The 12500-nt window shown below is 47.0% G+C and overlaps 37 non-coding genes and 5 pseudogenes across 37 annotated transcripts in view; all 42 read left to right on the top strand.

The window, feature by feature from the left end:
• The first annotated feature begins 91 nt into the window (after positions 1-91).
• LOC146281989 (5S ribosomal RNA) lies at positions 92-210 on the top strand. The gene has a single exon (XR_014761666.1). It is a non-coding gene; the product is annotated as a 5S ribosomal RNA (ribosomal RNA).
• A 170-nt stretch (positions 211-380) lies between these two features.
• LOC146281990 (5S ribosomal RNA) lies at positions 381-499 on the top strand. Its single transcript, XR_014761677.1, has one exon. It is a non-coding gene; the product is annotated as a 5S ribosomal RNA (ribosomal RNA).
• Positions 500-691: 192 nt separating this feature from the next.
• Positions 692-810, top strand: LOC146281991 (5S ribosomal RNA). Its single transcript, XR_014760862.1, has one exon. It is a non-coding gene; the product is annotated as a 5S ribosomal RNA (ribosomal RNA).
• A 190-nt stretch (positions 811-1000) lies between these two features.
• On the top strand, positions 1001-1119 carry LOC146281992 (5S ribosomal RNA). Its single transcript, XR_014760462.1, has one exon. It is a non-coding gene; the product is annotated as a 5S ribosomal RNA (ribosomal RNA).
• Positions 1120-1297: 178 nt separating this feature from the next.
• On the top strand, positions 1298-1416 carry LOC146281993 (5S ribosomal RNA). Its single transcript, XR_014761688.1, has one exon. It is a non-coding gene; the product is annotated as a 5S ribosomal RNA (ribosomal RNA).
• Positions 1417-1610: 194 nt separating this feature from the next.
• LOC146281994 (5S ribosomal RNA) lies at positions 1611-1729 on the top strand. Its single transcript, XR_014761549.1, has one exon. It is a non-coding gene; the product is annotated as a 5S ribosomal RNA (ribosomal RNA).
• Positions 1730-1907: 178 nt separating this feature from the next.
• LOC146281995 (5S ribosomal RNA) lies at positions 1908-2026 on the top strand. Its single transcript, XR_014761699.1, has one exon. It is a non-coding gene; the product is annotated as a 5S ribosomal RNA (ribosomal RNA).
• Positions 2027-2212: 186 nt separating this feature from the next.
• Positions 2213-2331, top strand: LOC146281996 (5S ribosomal RNA). The gene has a single exon (XR_014761719.1). It is a non-coding gene; the product is annotated as a 5S ribosomal RNA (ribosomal RNA).
• A 172-nt stretch (positions 2332-2503) lies between these two features.
• LOC146281997 (5S ribosomal RNA) lies at positions 2504-2622 on the top strand (annotated as a pseudogene).
• Positions 2623-2794: 172 nt separating this feature from the next.
• LOC146281998 (5S ribosomal RNA) lies at positions 2795-2913 on the top strand. The gene has a single exon (XR_014759265.1). It is a non-coding gene; the product is annotated as a 5S ribosomal RNA (ribosomal RNA).
• Positions 2914-3091: 178 nt separating this feature from the next.
• LOC146281999 (5S ribosomal RNA) lies at positions 3092-3210 on the top strand. The gene has a single exon (XR_014759689.1). It is a non-coding gene; the product is annotated as a 5S ribosomal RNA (ribosomal RNA).
• A 180-nt stretch (positions 3211-3390) lies between these two features.
• LOC146282000 (5S ribosomal RNA) lies at positions 3391-3509 on the top strand. Its single transcript, XR_014761904.1, has one exon. It is a non-coding gene; the product is annotated as a 5S ribosomal RNA (ribosomal RNA).
• Positions 3510-3691: 182 nt separating this feature from the next.
• On the top strand, positions 3692-3810 carry LOC146282001 (5S ribosomal RNA). The gene has a single exon (XR_014761680.1). It is a non-coding gene; the product is annotated as a 5S ribosomal RNA (ribosomal RNA).
• A 194-nt stretch (positions 3811-4004) lies between these two features.
• LOC146282002 (5S ribosomal RNA) lies at positions 4005-4123 on the top strand. The gene has a single exon (XR_014760463.1). It is a non-coding gene; the product is annotated as a 5S ribosomal RNA (ribosomal RNA).
• Positions 4124-4301: 178 nt separating this feature from the next.
• LOC146282003 (5S ribosomal RNA) lies at positions 4302-4420 on the top strand. The gene has a single exon (XR_014761710.1). It is a non-coding gene; the product is annotated as a 5S ribosomal RNA (ribosomal RNA).
• A 186-nt stretch (positions 4421-4606) lies between these two features.
• Positions 4607-4725, top strand: LOC146282004 (5S ribosomal RNA; annotated as a pseudogene).
• Positions 4726-4897: 172 nt separating this feature from the next.
• Positions 4898-5016, top strand: LOC146282005 (5S ribosomal RNA; annotated as a pseudogene).
• Positions 5017-5190: 174 nt separating this feature from the next.
• On the top strand, positions 5191-5309 carry LOC146282006 (5S ribosomal RNA). Its single transcript, XR_014759276.1, has one exon. It is a non-coding gene; the product is annotated as a 5S ribosomal RNA (ribosomal RNA).
• A 178-nt stretch (positions 5310-5487) lies between these two features.
• On the top strand, positions 5488-5606 carry LOC146282007 (5S ribosomal RNA). The gene has a single exon (XR_014759700.1). It is a non-coding gene; the product is annotated as a 5S ribosomal RNA (ribosomal RNA).
• A 178-nt stretch (positions 5607-5784) lies between these two features.
• On the top strand, positions 5785-5903 carry LOC146282008 (5S ribosomal RNA). The gene has a single exon (XR_014761905.1). It is a non-coding gene; the product is annotated as a 5S ribosomal RNA (ribosomal RNA).
• Positions 5904-6085: 182 nt separating this feature from the next.
• LOC146282009 (5S ribosomal RNA) lies at positions 6086-6204 on the top strand. The gene has a single exon (XR_014761906.1). It is a non-coding gene; the product is annotated as a 5S ribosomal RNA (ribosomal RNA).
• Positions 6205-6380: 176 nt separating this feature from the next.
• LOC146282010 (5S ribosomal RNA) lies at positions 6381-6499 on the top strand. Its single transcript, XR_014761681.1, has one exon. It is a non-coding gene; the product is annotated as a 5S ribosomal RNA (ribosomal RNA).
• Positions 6500-6703: 204 nt separating this feature from the next.
• On the top strand, positions 6704-6822 carry LOC146282011 (5S ribosomal RNA). Its single transcript, XR_014760464.1, has one exon. It is a non-coding gene; the product is annotated as a 5S ribosomal RNA (ribosomal RNA).
• A 178-nt stretch (positions 6823-7000) lies between these two features.
• LOC146282012 (5S ribosomal RNA) lies at positions 7001-7119 on the top strand. The gene has a single exon (XR_014760790.1). It is a non-coding gene; the product is annotated as a 5S ribosomal RNA (ribosomal RNA).
• Positions 7120-7305: 186 nt separating this feature from the next.
• On the top strand, positions 7306-7424 carry LOC146282013 (5S ribosomal RNA; annotated as a pseudogene).
• A 172-nt stretch (positions 7425-7596) lies between these two features.
• On the top strand, positions 7597-7715 carry LOC146282014 (5S ribosomal RNA; annotated as a pseudogene).
• Positions 7716-7889: 174 nt separating this feature from the next.
• On the top strand, positions 7890-8008 carry LOC146282015 (5S ribosomal RNA). The gene has a single exon (XR_014759288.1). It is a non-coding gene; the product is annotated as a 5S ribosomal RNA (ribosomal RNA).
• Positions 8009-8186: 178 nt separating this feature from the next.
• LOC146282016 (5S ribosomal RNA) lies at positions 8187-8305 on the top strand. The gene has a single exon (XR_014759711.1). It is a non-coding gene; the product is annotated as a 5S ribosomal RNA (ribosomal RNA).
• A 182-nt stretch (positions 8306-8487) lies between these two features.
• On the top strand, positions 8488-8606 carry LOC146282017 (5S ribosomal RNA). The gene has a single exon (XR_014761907.1). It is a non-coding gene; the product is annotated as a 5S ribosomal RNA (ribosomal RNA).
• Positions 8607-8788: 182 nt separating this feature from the next.
• Positions 8789-8907, top strand: LOC146282018 (5S ribosomal RNA). The gene has a single exon (XR_014761682.1). It is a non-coding gene; the product is annotated as a 5S ribosomal RNA (ribosomal RNA).
• Positions 8908-9079: 172 nt separating this feature from the next.
• LOC146282019 (5S ribosomal RNA) lies at positions 9080-9198 on the top strand. The gene has a single exon (XR_014760863.1). It is a non-coding gene; the product is annotated as a 5S ribosomal RNA (ribosomal RNA).
• Positions 9199-9368: 170 nt separating this feature from the next.
• Positions 9369-9487, top strand: LOC146282020 (5S ribosomal RNA). The gene has a single exon (XR_014761721.1). It is a non-coding gene; the product is annotated as a 5S ribosomal RNA (ribosomal RNA).
• Positions 9488-9677: 190 nt separating this feature from the next.
• On the top strand, positions 9678-9796 carry LOC146282021 (5S ribosomal RNA). Its single transcript, XR_014760864.1, has one exon. It is a non-coding gene; the product is annotated as a 5S ribosomal RNA (ribosomal RNA).
• Positions 9797-9988: 192 nt separating this feature from the next.
• Positions 9989-10107, top strand: LOC146282022 (5S ribosomal RNA). Its single transcript, XR_014760465.1, has one exon. It is a non-coding gene; the product is annotated as a 5S ribosomal RNA (ribosomal RNA).
• A 182-nt stretch (positions 10108-10289) lies between these two features.
• Positions 10290-10408, top strand: LOC146282023 (5S ribosomal RNA). The gene has a single exon (XR_014760865.1). It is a non-coding gene; the product is annotated as a 5S ribosomal RNA (ribosomal RNA).
• A 182-nt stretch (positions 10409-10590) lies between these two features.
• Positions 10591-10709, top strand: LOC146282024 (5S ribosomal RNA). Its single transcript, XR_014759299.1, has one exon. It is a non-coding gene; the product is annotated as a 5S ribosomal RNA (ribosomal RNA).
• A 176-nt stretch (positions 10710-10885) lies between these two features.
• On the top strand, positions 10886-11004 carry LOC146282025 (5S ribosomal RNA). The gene has a single exon (XR_014759722.1). It is a non-coding gene; the product is annotated as a 5S ribosomal RNA (ribosomal RNA).
• A 184-nt stretch (positions 11005-11188) lies between these two features.
• LOC146282026 (5S ribosomal RNA) lies at positions 11189-11307 on the top strand. Its single transcript, XR_014761908.1, has one exon. It is a non-coding gene; the product is annotated as a 5S ribosomal RNA (ribosomal RNA).
• A 180-nt stretch (positions 11308-11487) lies between these two features.
• Positions 11488-11606, top strand: LOC146282027 (5S ribosomal RNA). Its single transcript, XR_014761683.1, has one exon. It is a non-coding gene; the product is annotated as a 5S ribosomal RNA (ribosomal RNA).
• Positions 11607-11776: 170 nt separating this feature from the next.
• Positions 11777-11895, top strand: LOC146282028 (5S ribosomal RNA). Its single transcript, XR_014761733.1, has one exon. It is a non-coding gene; the product is annotated as a 5S ribosomal RNA (ribosomal RNA).
• A 190-nt stretch (positions 11896-12085) lies between these two features.
• On the top strand, positions 12086-12204 carry LOC146282029 (5S ribosomal RNA). The gene has a single exon (XR_014760866.1). It is a non-coding gene; the product is annotated as a 5S ribosomal RNA (ribosomal RNA).
• Positions 12205-12392: 188 nt separating this feature from the next.
• Positions 12393-12500, top strand: part of LOC146282030 (5S ribosomal RNA) — a 119-nt gene continuing 11 nt past the window's right edge. Inside the window, exon 1 of the ribosomal RNA XR_014760467.1 lies at positions 12393-12500. This exon is cut by the window's right edge and continues 11 nt beyond it. This is a non-coding gene — a ribosomal RNA (5S ribosomal RNA).

Here is a 12500-nt window from a genome sequence, read left to right on the forward strand (position 1 = left end):
TTTTGACACGAGAGAGAGAGAGAGAGACCACCTTGCATTGTCAATTGCTAAATCTGTATATGGATAAGTAGCCTATGGTTGTCAACTTATTTCGTACGGCCATACCAGCCTGGCAACGCCCGATCTCGTCTGATCTCGGAAGCTAAGCAGGGTCGGGCCTGGTTAGTACTTGGATGGGAGACCGCCTGGGAATACCAGGTGCTGTATGCTCTTTTGCTCATTCACTTAGAAACTGAAATCTTGCAATATGCACAAGTAGTCCTTCATGAAAGGGGCTGGAAGCTGTTTTCATTTTGACACGAGAGAGAGAGAGAGACCACCTTGCATTGTCAATTGCTAAATCTGTATATGGATAAGTAGCCTATGGTTGTCAACTTATTTCGTACGGCCATACCAGCCTGGCAACGCCCGATCTCGTCTGATCTCGGAAGCTAAGCAGGGTCGGGCCTGGTTAGTACTTGGATGGGAGACCGCCTGGGAATACCAGGTGCTGTATGCTCTTTTGCTCATTCACTTAGAAACTGACATCTTGCAATATGCACAAGTAGTCCTTCATGAAAGGGGCTGGAAGCTGTTTTCATTTTGACACGAGAGAGAGAGAGAGAGAGAGAGAGAGAGAGAGAGAGACTACCTTGCATTGTCAATTGCTAAATCTGTATATGGATAAGTAGCCTATGGTTGTCAACGTATTTTGTACGGCCATACCAGCCTGGCAACGCCCGATCTCGTCTGATCTCGGAAGCTAAGCAGGGTCGGGCCTGGTTAGTACTTGGATGGGAGACCGCCTGGGAATACCAGGTGCTGTATGCTCTTTTGCTCATTCACTTAGAAACTGAAATCTTGCAATATGCACAAGTAGTCCTTCATGAAAGGGGCTGGAAGCTGTTTTCATTTTGACACGAGAGAGAGAGAGAGAGAGAGAGAGAGAGAGAGAGACCACCTTGCATTGTCAATTGCTAAATCTGTATATGGATAAGTAGCCTATGGTTGTCAACTTATTTTGTACGGCCATACCAGCCTGGCAACGCCCGATCTCGTCTGATCTCGGAAGCTAAGCAGGGTCGGGCCTGGTTAGTACTTGGATGGGAGACCGCCTGGGAATACCAGGTGCCGTATGCTCTTTTGCTCATTCACTTAGAAACTGACATCTTGCAATATGCACAAGTAGTCCTTCATGAAAGGGGCTGGAAGCTGTTTTCATTTTGACACGAGAGAGAGAGAGAGAGAGAGAGACCACCTTGCATTGTCAATTGCTAAATCTGTATATGGATAAGTAGCCTATGGTTGTCAACTTATTTCGTACGGCCATACCAGCCTGGCAACGCCCGATCTCGTCTGATCTCGGAAGCTAAGCAGGGTCGGGCCTGGTTAGTACTTGGATGGGAGACCGCCTGGGAATACCAGGTGCTGTATGCTCTTTTGCTCATTCACTTAGAAACTGAAATCTTGCAATATGCACAAGTAGTCCTTCATGAAAGGGGCTGGAAGCTGTTTTCATTTTGACACGAGAGAGAGAGAGAGAGAGAGAGAGAGAGAGAGAGAGAGACCACCTTGCATTGTCAATTGCTAAATCTGTATATGGATAAGTAGCCTATGGTTGTCAACTTATTTTGTACGGCCATACCAGCCTGGCAACGCCTGATCTCGTCTGATCTCGGAAGCTAAGCAGGGTCGGGCCTGGTTAGTACTTGGATGGGAGACCGCCTGGGAATACCAGGTGCCGTATGCTCTTTTGCTCATTCACTTAGAAACTGACATCTTGCAATATGCACAAGTAGTCCTTCATGAAAGGGGCTGGAAGCTGTTTTCATTTTGACACGAGAGAGAGAGAGAGAGAGAGAGACCACCTTGCATTGTCAATTGCTAAATCTGTATATGGATAAGTAGCCTATGGTTGTCAACTTATTTCGTACGGCCATACCAGCCTGGCAACGCCCGATCTCGTCTGATCTCGGAAGCTAAGCAGGGTCGGGCCTGGTTAGTACTTGGATGGGAGACCGCCTGGGAATACCAGGTGCTGTATGCTCTTTTGCTCATTCACTTAGAAACTGACATCTTGCAATATGCACAAGTAGTCCTTCATGAAAGGGGCTGGAAGCTGTTTTCATTTTGACACGAGAGAGAGAGAGAGAGAGAGAGAGAGAGAGACTACCTTGCATTGTCAATTGCTAAATCTGTATATGGATAAGTAGCCTATGGTTGTCAACTTATTGAGTACGGCCATACCAGCCTGGCAACGCCCGATCTCGTCTGATCTCGGAAGCTAAGCAGGGTCGGGCCTGGTTAGTACTTGGATGGGAGACCGCCTTGGAATACCAGGTGCTGTATGCTCTTTTGCTCATTCATTTAGAAACTGACATCTTGCAATATGCACAAGTAGTCCTTCATGAAAGGGGCTGGAAGCTGTTTTCATTTTGACACGAGAGAGAGAGAGAGAGACCACCTTGCATTGTCAATTGCTAAATCTGTATATGGATAAGTAGCCTATGGTTGTCAACTTATTTTGTACGGCCATACCAGCCTGGCAACGCCCGATCTCGTCTGATCTCGGAAGCTAAGCAGGGTCGGGCCTGGTTAGTACTTGGATGGGAGACCGCCTTGGAATACCAGGTGCTGTATGCTCTTTTGCTCATTCATTTAGAAACTGACATCTTGCAATATGCACAAGTAGTCCTTCATGAAAGGGGCTGGAAGCTGTTTTCATTTTGACACGAGAGAGAGAGAGAGAGACTACCTTGCATTGTCAATTGCTAAATCTGTATATGGATAAGTAGCCTATGGTTGTCAACTTATTTCGTACGGCCATACCAGCCTGGCAACGCCCGATCTCATCTGATCTCGGAAGCTAAGCAGGGTCGGGCCTGGTTAGTACTTGGATGGGAGACCGCCTGGGAATACCAGGTGCTGTATGCTCTTTTGCTCATTCACTTAGAAACTGAAATCTTGCAATATGCACAAGTAGTCCTTCATGAAAGGGGCTGGAAGCTGTTTTCATTTTGACACGAGAGAGAGAGAGAGAGAGAGAGACCACCTTGCATTGTCAATTGCTAAATCTGTATATGGATAAGTAGCCTATGGTTGTCAACTTATTTCGTACGGCCATACCAGCCTGGCAACGCCCGATCTCGTCTGATCTCGGAAGCTAAGCAGGGTCGGGCCTGGTTAGTACTTGGATGGGAGACCGCCTGGGAATACCAGGTGCCGTATGCTCTTTTGCTCATTCACTTAGAAACTGAAATCTTGCAATATGCACAAGTAGTCCTTCATGAAAGGGGCTGGAAGCTGTTTTCATTTTGACACGAGAGAGAGAGAGAGAGAGAGAGAGACCACCTTGCATTGTCAATTGCTAAATCTGTATATGGATAAGTAGCCTATGGTTGTCAACTTATTTCGTACGGCCATACCAGCCTGGCAACGCCCGATCTCGTCTGATCTCGGAAGCTAAGCAGGGTCGGGCCTGGTTAGTACTTGGATGGGAGACCGCCTGGGTATACCAGGTGCTGTATGCTCTTTTGCTCATTCACTTAGAAACTGAAATCTTGCAATATGCACAAGTAGTCCTTCATGAAAGGGGCTGGAAGCTGTTTTCATTTTGACACGAGAGAGAGAGAGAGAGAGAGAGAGAGACCACCTTGCATTGTCAATTGCTAAATCTGTATATGGATAAGTAGCCTATGGTTGTCAACTTATTTTGTACGGCCATACCAGCCTGGCAACGCCTGATCTCGTCTGATCTCGGAAGCTAAGCAGGGTTGGGCCTGGTTAGTACTTGGATGGGAGACCGCCTGGGAATACCAGGTGCTGTATGCTCTTTTGCTCATTCACTTAGAAACTGAAATCTTGCAATATGCACAAGTAGTCCTTCATGAAAGGGGCTGGAAGCTGTTTTCATTTTGACACGAGAGAGAGAGAGAGAGAGAGAGAGAGAGAGAGAGAGAGACCACCTTGCATTGTCAATTGCTAAATCTGTATATGGATAAGTAGCCTATGGTTGTCAACTTATTTTGTACGGCCATACCAGCCTGGCAACGCCCGATCTCGTCTGATCTCGGAAGCTAAGCAGGGTCGGGCCTGGTTAGTACTTGGATGGGAGACCGCCTGGGAATACCAGGTGCCGTATGCTCTTTTGCTCATTCACTTAGAAACTGACATCTTGCAATATGCACAAGTAGTCCTTCATGAAAGGGGCTGGAAGCTGTTTTCATTTTGACACGAGAGAGAGAGAGAGAGAGAGAGACCACCTTGCATTGTCAATTGCTAAATCTGTATATGGATAAGTAGCCTATGGTTGTCAACTTATTTCGTACGGCCATACCAGCCTGGCAACGCCCGATCTCGTCTGATCTCGGAAGCTAAGCAGGGTCGGGCCTGGTTAGTACTTGGATGGGAGACCGCCTGGGAATACCAGGTGCTGTATGCTCTTTTGCTCATTCACTTAGAAACTGACATCTTGCAATATGCACAAGTAGTCCTTCATGAAAGGGGCTGGAAGCTGTTTTCATTTTGACACGAGAGAGAGAGAGAGAGAGAGAGAGAGAGAGACTACCTTGCATTGTCAATTGCTAAATCTGTATATGGATAAGTAGCCTATGGTTGTCAACTTATTTAGTACGGCCATACCAGCCTGGCAACGCCCGATCTCGTCTGATCTCGGAAGCTAAGCAGGGTCGGGCCTGGTTAGTACTTGGATGGGAGACCGCCTTGGAATACCAGGTGCTGTATGCTCTTTTGCTCATTCATTTAGAAACTGACATCTTGCAATATGCACAAGTAGTCCTTCATGAAAGGGGCTGGAAGCTGTTTTCATTTTGACACGAGAGAGAGAGAGAGAGACCACCTTGCATTGTCAATTGCTAAATCTGTATATGGATAAGTAGCCTATGGTTGTCAACTTATTTTGTACGGCCATACCAGCCTGGCAACGCCCGATCTCGTCTGATCTCGGAAGCTAAGCAGGGTCGGGCCTGGTTAGTACTTGGATGGGAGACCGCCTTGGAATACCAGGTGCTGTATGCTCTTTTGCTCATTCATTTAGAAACTGACATCTTGCAATATGCACAAGTAGTCCTTCATGAAAGGGGCTGGAAGCTGTTTTCATTTTGACACGAGAGAGAGAGAGAGAGAGACTACCTTGCATTGTCAATTGCTAAATCTGTATATGGATAAGTAGCCTATGGTTGTCAACTTATTTCGTACGGCCATACCAGCCTGGCAACGCCCGATCTCATCTGATCTCGGAAGCTAAGCAGGGTCGGGCCTGGTTAGTACTTGGATGGGAGACCGCCTGGGAATACCAGGTGCTGTATGCTCTTTTGCTCATTCACTTAGAAACTGAAATCTTGCAATATGCACAAGTAGTCCTTCATGAAAGGGGCTGGAAGCTGTTTTCATTTTGACACGAGAGAGAGAGAGAGAGAGAGAGACCACCTTGCATTGTCAATTGCTAAATCTGTATATGGATAAGTAGCCTATGGTTGTCAACTTATTTCGTACGGCCATACCAGCCTGGCAACGCCCGATCTCGTCTGATCTCGGAAGCTAAGCAGGGTCGGGCCTGGTTAGTACTTGGATGGGAGACCGCCTGGGAATACCAGGTGCCGTATGCTCTTTTGCTCATTCACTTAGAAACTGAAATCTTGCAATATGCACAAGTAGTCCTTCATGAAAGGGGCTGGAAGCTGTTTTCATTTTGACACGAGAGAGAGAGAGAGAGAGAGAGACCACCTTGCATTGTCAATTGCTAAATCTGTATATGGATAAGTAGCCTATGGTTGTCAACTTATTTCGTACGGCCATACCAGCCTGGCAACGCCCGATCTCGTCTGATCTCGGAAGCTAAGCAGGGTCGGGCCTGGTTAGTACTTGGATGGGAGACCGCCTGGGTATACCAGGTGCTGTATGCTCTTTTGCTCATTCACTTAGAAACTGAAATCTTGCAATATGCACAAGTAGTCCTTCATGAAAGGGGCTGGAAGCTGTTTTCATTTTGACACGAGAGAGAGAGAGAGAGAGAGAGAGAGACCACCTTGCATTGTCAATTGCTAAATCTGTATATGGATAAGTAGCCTATGGTTGTCAACTTATTTCGTACGGCCATACCAGCCTGGCAACGCCCGATCTCGTCTGATCTCGGAAGCTAAGCAGGGTCGGGCCTGGTTAGTACTTGGATGGGAGACCGCCTGGGTATACCAGGTGCTGTATGCTCTTTTGCTCATTCACTTAGAAACTGAAATCTTGCAATATGCACAAGTAGTCCTTCATGAAAGGGGCTGGAAGCTGTTTTCATTTTGACACGAGAGAGAGAGAGAGAGAGAGACCACCTTGCATTGTCAATTGCTAAATCTGTATATGGATAAGTAGCCTATGGTTGTCAACTTATTTTGTACGGCCATACCAGCCTGGCAACGCCTGATCTCGTCTGATCTCGGAAGCTAAGCAGGGTTGGGCCTGGTTAGTACTTGGATGGGAGACCGCCTGGGAATACCAGGTGCTGTATGCTCTTTTGCTCATTCACTTAGAAACTGAAATCTTGCAATATGCACAAGTAGTCCTTCATGAAAGGGGCTGGAAGCTGTTTTCATTTTGACACGAGAGAGAGAGAGAGAGAGAGAGAGAGAGAGAGAGAGAGAGAGAGAGAGACCACCTTGCATTGTCAATTGCTAAATCTGTATATGGATAAGTAGCCTATGGTTGTCAACTTATTTTGTACGGCCATACCAGCCTGGCAACGCCCGATCTCGTCTGATCTCGGAAGCTAAGCAGGGTCGGGCCTGGTTAGTACTTGGATGGGAGACCGCCTGGGAATACCAGGTGCCGTATGCTCTTTTGCTCATTCACTTAGAAACTGACATCTTGCAATATGCACAAGTAGTCCTTCATGAAAGGGGCTGGAAGCTGTTTTCATTTTGACACGAGAGAGAGAGAGAGAGAGAGAGACCACCTTGCATTGTCAATTGCTAAATCTGTATATGGATAAGTAGCCTATGGTTGTCAACTTATTTCGTATGGCCATACCAGCCTGGCAACGCCCGATCTCGTCTGATCTCGGAAGCTAAGCAGGGTCGGGCCTGGTTAGTACTTGGATGGGAGACCGCCTGGGAATACCAGGTGCTGTATGCTCTTTTGCTCATTCACTTAGAAACTGACATCTTGCAATATGCACAAGTAGTCCTTCATGAAAGGGGCTGGAAGCTGTTTTCATTTTGACACGAGAGAGAGAGAGAGAGAGAGAGAGAGAGAGACTACCTTGCATTGTCAATTGCTAAATCTGTATATGGATAAGTAGCCTATGGTTGTCAACTTATTTAGTACGGCCATACCAGCCTGGCAACGCCCGATCTCGTCTGATCTCGGAAGCTAAGCAGGGTCGGGCCTGGTTAGTACTTGGATGGGAGACCGCCTTGGAATACCAGGTGCTGTATGCTCTTTTGCTCATTCATTTAGAAACTGACATCTTGCAATATGCACAAGTAGTCCTTCATGAAAGGGGCTGGAAGCTGTTTTCATTTTGACACGAGAGAGAGAGAGAGAGACCACCTTGCATTGTCAATTGCTAAATCTGTATATGGATAAGTAGCCTATGGTTGTCAACTTATTTTGTACGGCCATACCAGCCTGGCAACGCCCGATCTCGTCTGATCTCGGAAGCTAAGCAGGGTCGGGCCTGGTTAGTACTTGGATGGGAGACCGCCTTGGAATACCAGGTGCTGTATGCTCTTTTGCTCATTCATTTAGAAACTGACATCTTGCAATATGCACAAGTAGTCCTTCATGAAAGGGGCTGGAAGCTGTTTTCATTTTGACACGAGAGAGAGAGAGAGAGAGACTACCTTGCATTGTCAATTGCTAAATCTGTATATGGATAAGTAGCCTATGGTTGTCAACTTATTTCGTACGGCCATACCAGCCTGGCAACGCCCGATCTCATCTGATCTCGGAAGCTAAGCAGGGTCGGGCCTGGTTAGTACTTGGATGGGAGACCGCCTGGGAATACCAGGTGCTGTATGCTCTTTTGCTCATTCACTTAGAAACTGAAATCTTGCAATATGCACAAGTAGTCCTTCATGAAAGGGGCTGGAAGCTGTTTTCATTTTGACACGAGAGAGAGAGAGAGAGAGAGAGACCACCTTGCATTGTCAATTGCTAAATCTGTATATGGATAAGTAGCCTATGGTTGTCAACTTATTTCGTACGGCCATACCAGCCTGGCAACGCCCGATCTCGTCTGATCTCGGAAGCTAAGCAGGGTCGGGCCTGGTTAGTACTTGGATGGGAGACCGCCTGGGAATACCAGGTGCCGTATGCTCTTTTGCTCATTCACTTAGAAACTGAAATCTTGCAATATGCACAAGTAGTCCTTCATGAAAGGGGCTGGAAGCTGTTTTCATTTTGACACGAGAGAGAGAGAGAGAGAGAGAGAGAGACCACCTTGCATTGTCAATTGCTAAATCTGTATATGGATAAGTAGCCTATGGTTGTCAACTTATTTCGTACGGCCATACCAGCCTGGCAACGCCCGATCTCGTCTGATCTCGGAAGCTAAGCAGGGTCGGGCCTGGTTAGTACTTGGATGGGAGACCGCCTGGGTATACCAGGTGCTGTATGCTCTTTTGCTCATTCACTTAGAAACTGAAATCTTGCAATATGCACAAGTAGTCCTTCATGAAAGGGGCTGGAAGCTGTTTTCATTTTGACACGAGAGAGAGAGAGAGAGAGAGAGAGAGACCACCTTGCATTGTCAATTGCTAAATCTGTATATGGATAAGTAGCCTATGGTTGTCAACTTATTTTGTACGGCCATACCAGCCTGGCAACGCCTGATCTCGTCTGATCTCGGAAGCTAAGCAGGGTTGGGCCTGGTTAGTACTTGGATGGGAGACCGCCTGGGAATACCAGGTGCTGTATGCTCTTTTGCTCATTCACTTAGAAACTGAAATCTTGCAATATGCACAAGTAGTCCTTCATGAAAGGGGCTGGAAGCTGTTTTCATTTTGACACGAGAGAGAGAGAGAGAGACCACCTTGCATTGTCAATTGCTAAATCTGTATATGGATAAGTAGCCTATGGTTGTCAACTTATTTTGTACGGCCATACCAGCCTGGCAACGCCCGATCTCGTCTGATCTCGGAAGCTAAGCAGGGTCGGGCCTGGTTAGTACTTGGATGGGAGACCGCCTGGGAATACCAGGTGCTGTATGCTCTTTTGCTCATTCACTTAGAAACTGAAATCTTGCAATATGCACAAGTAGTCCTTCATGAAAGGGGCTGGAAGCTGTTTTCATTTTGACACGAGAGAGAGAGAGAGACCACCTTGCATTGTCAATTGCTAAATCTGTATATGGATAAGTAGCCTATGGTTGTCAACTTATTTCGTACGGCCATACCAGCCTGGCAACGCCCGATCTCGTCTGATCTCGGAAGCTAAGCAGGGTCGGGCCTGGTTAGTACTTGGATGGGAGACCGCCTGGGAATACCAGGTGCTGTATGCTCTTTTGCTCATTCACTTAGAAACTGACATCTTGCAATATGCACAAGTAGTCCTTCATGAAAGGGGCTGGAAGCTGTTTTCATTTTGACACGAGAGAGAGAGAGAGAGAGAGAGAGAGAGAGAGAGACTACCTTGCATTGTCAATTGCTAAATCTGTATATGGATAAGTAGCCTATGGTTGTCAACGTATTTTGTACGGCCATACCAGCCTGGCAACGCCCGATCTCGTCTGATCTCGGAAGCTAAGCAGGGTCGGGCCTGGTTAGTACTTGGATGGGAGACCGCCTGGGAATACCAGGTGCTGTATGCTCTTTTGCTCATTCACTTAGAAACTGAAATCTTGCAATATGCACAAGTAGTCCTTCATGAAAGGGGCTGGAAGCTGTTTTCATTTTGACACGAGAGAGAGAGAGAGAGAGAGAGAGAGAGAGAGAGAGACCACCTTGCATTGTCAATTGCTAAATCTGTATATGGATAAGTAGCCTATGGTTGTCAACTTATTTTGTACGGCCATACCAGCCTGGCAACGCCCGATCTCGTCTGATCTCGGAAGCTAAGCAGGGTCGGGCCTGGTTAGTACTTGGATGGGAGACCGCCTGGGAATACCAGGTGCCGTATGCTCTTTTGCTCATTCACTTAGAAACTGACATCTTGCAATATGCACAAGTAGTCCTTCATGAAAGGGGCTGGAAGCTGTTTTCATTTTGACACGAGAGAGAGAGAGAGAGAGAGAGAGAGACTACCTTGCATTGTCAATTGCTAAATCTGTATATGGATAAGTAGCCTATGGTTGTCAACTTATTTTGTACGGCCATACCAGCCTGGCAACGCCCGATCTCGTCTGATCTCGGAAGCTAAGCAGGGTCGGGCCTGGTTAGTACTTGGATGGGAGACCGCCTGGGAATACCAGGTGCTGTATGCTCTTTTGCTCATTCACTTAGAAACTGACATCTTGCAATATGCACAAGTAGTCCTTCATGAAAGGGGCTGGAAGCTGTTTTCATTTTGACACGAGAGAGAGAGAGAGAGAGAGAGAGAGACTACCTTGCATTGTCAATTGCTAAATCTGTATATGGATAAGTAGCCTATGGTTGTCAACTTATTTCGTACGGCCATACCAGCCTGGCAACGCCCGATCTCATCTGATCTCGGAAGCTAAGCAGGGTCGGGCCTGGTTAGTACTTGGATGGGAGACCGCCTGGGAATACCAGGTGCTGTATGCTCTTTTGCTCATTCACTTAGAAACTGAAATCTTGCAATATGCACAAGTAGTCCTTCATGAAAGGGGCTGGAAGCTGTTTTCATTTTGACACGAGAGAGAGAGAGAGAGAGAGACCACCTTGCATTGTCAATTGCTAAATCTGTATATGGATAAGTAGCCTATGGTTGTCAACTTATTTCGTACGGCCATACCAGCCTGGCAACGCCCGATCTCGTCTGATCTCGGAAGCTAAGCAGGGTCGGGCCTGGTTAGTACTTGGATGGGAGACCGCCTGGGAATACCAGGTGCCGTATGCTCTTTTGCTCATTCACTTAGAAACTGAAATCTTGCAATATGCACAAGTAGTCCTTCATGAAAGGGGCTGGAAGCTGTTTTCATTTTGACACGAGAGAGAGAGAGAGAGAGAGAGAGAGAGACCACCTTGCATTGTCAATTGCTAAATCTGTATATGGATAAGTAGCCTATGGTTGTCAACTTATTTCGTACGGCCATACCAGCCTGGCAACGCCCGATCTCGTCTGATCTCGGAAGCTAAGCAGGGTCGGGCCTGGTTAGTACTTGGATGGGAGACCGCCTGGGTATACCAGGTGCTGTATGCTCTTTTGCTCATTCACTTAGAAACTGAAATCTTGCAATATGCACAAGTAGTCCTTCATGAAAGGGGCTGGAAGCTGTTTTCATTTTGACACGAGAGAGAGAGAGAGAGAGAGAGAGACCACCTTGCATTGTCAATTGCTAAATCTGTATATGGATAAGTAGCCTATGGTTGTCAACTTATTTTGTACGGCCATACCAGCCTGGCAACGCCTGATCTCGTCTGATCTCGGAAGCTAAGCAGGGTTGGGCCTGGTTAGTACTTGGATGGGAGACCGCCTGGGAATACCAGGTGCTGTATGCTCTTTTGCTCATTCACTTAGAAACTGAAATCTTGCAATATGCACAAGTAGTCCTTCATGAAAGGGGCTGGAAGCTGTTTTCATTTTGACACGAGAGAGAGAGAGAGACCACCTTGCATTGTCAATTGCTAAATCTGTATATGGATAAGTAGCCTATGGTTGTCAACTTATTTCGTACGGCCATACCAGCCTGGCAACGCCCGATCTCGTCTGATCTCGGAAGCTAAGCAGGGTCGGGCCTGGTTAGTACTTGGATGGGAGACCGCCTGGGAATACCAGGTGCTGTATGCTCTTTTGCTCATTCACTTAGAAACTGACATCTTGCAATATGCACAAGTAGTCCTTCATGAAAGGGGCTGGAAGCTGTTTTCATTTTGACACGAGAGAGAGAGAGAGAGAGAGAGAGAGAGAGAGAGACTACCTTGCATTGTCAATTGCTAAATCTGTATATGGATAAGTAGCCTATGGTTGTCAACGTATTTTGTACGGCCATACCAGCCTGGCAACGCCCGATCTCGTCTGATCTCGGAAGCTAAGCAGGGTCGGGCCTGGTTAGTACTTGGATGGGAGACCGCCTGGGAATACCAGGTGCTGTATGCTCTTTTGCTCATTCACTTAGAAACTGAAATCTTGCAATATGCACAAGTAGTCCTTCATGAAAGGGGCTGGAAGCTGTTTTCATTTTGACACGAGAGAGAGAGAGAGAGAGAGAGAGAGAGAGAGACCACCTTGCATTGTCAATTGCTAAATCTGTATATGGATAAGTAGCCTATGGTTGTCAACTTATTTTGTACGGCCATACCAGCCTGGCAACGCCCGATCTCGTCTGATCTCGGAAGCTAAGCAGGGTCGGGCCTGGTTAGTACTTGGATGGGAGACCGCCTGGGAATACCAGG

Source organism: Hypomesus nipponensis, chromosome 6, assembly GCF_054491055.1.
Source record: "Hypomesus nipponensis isolate SF chromosome 6, ASM5449105v1, whole genome shotgun sequence".
Classification (NCBI taxonomy): Eukaryota; Metazoa; Chordata; class Actinopteri; order Osmeriformes; family Osmeridae; genus Hypomesus; species Hypomesus nipponensis.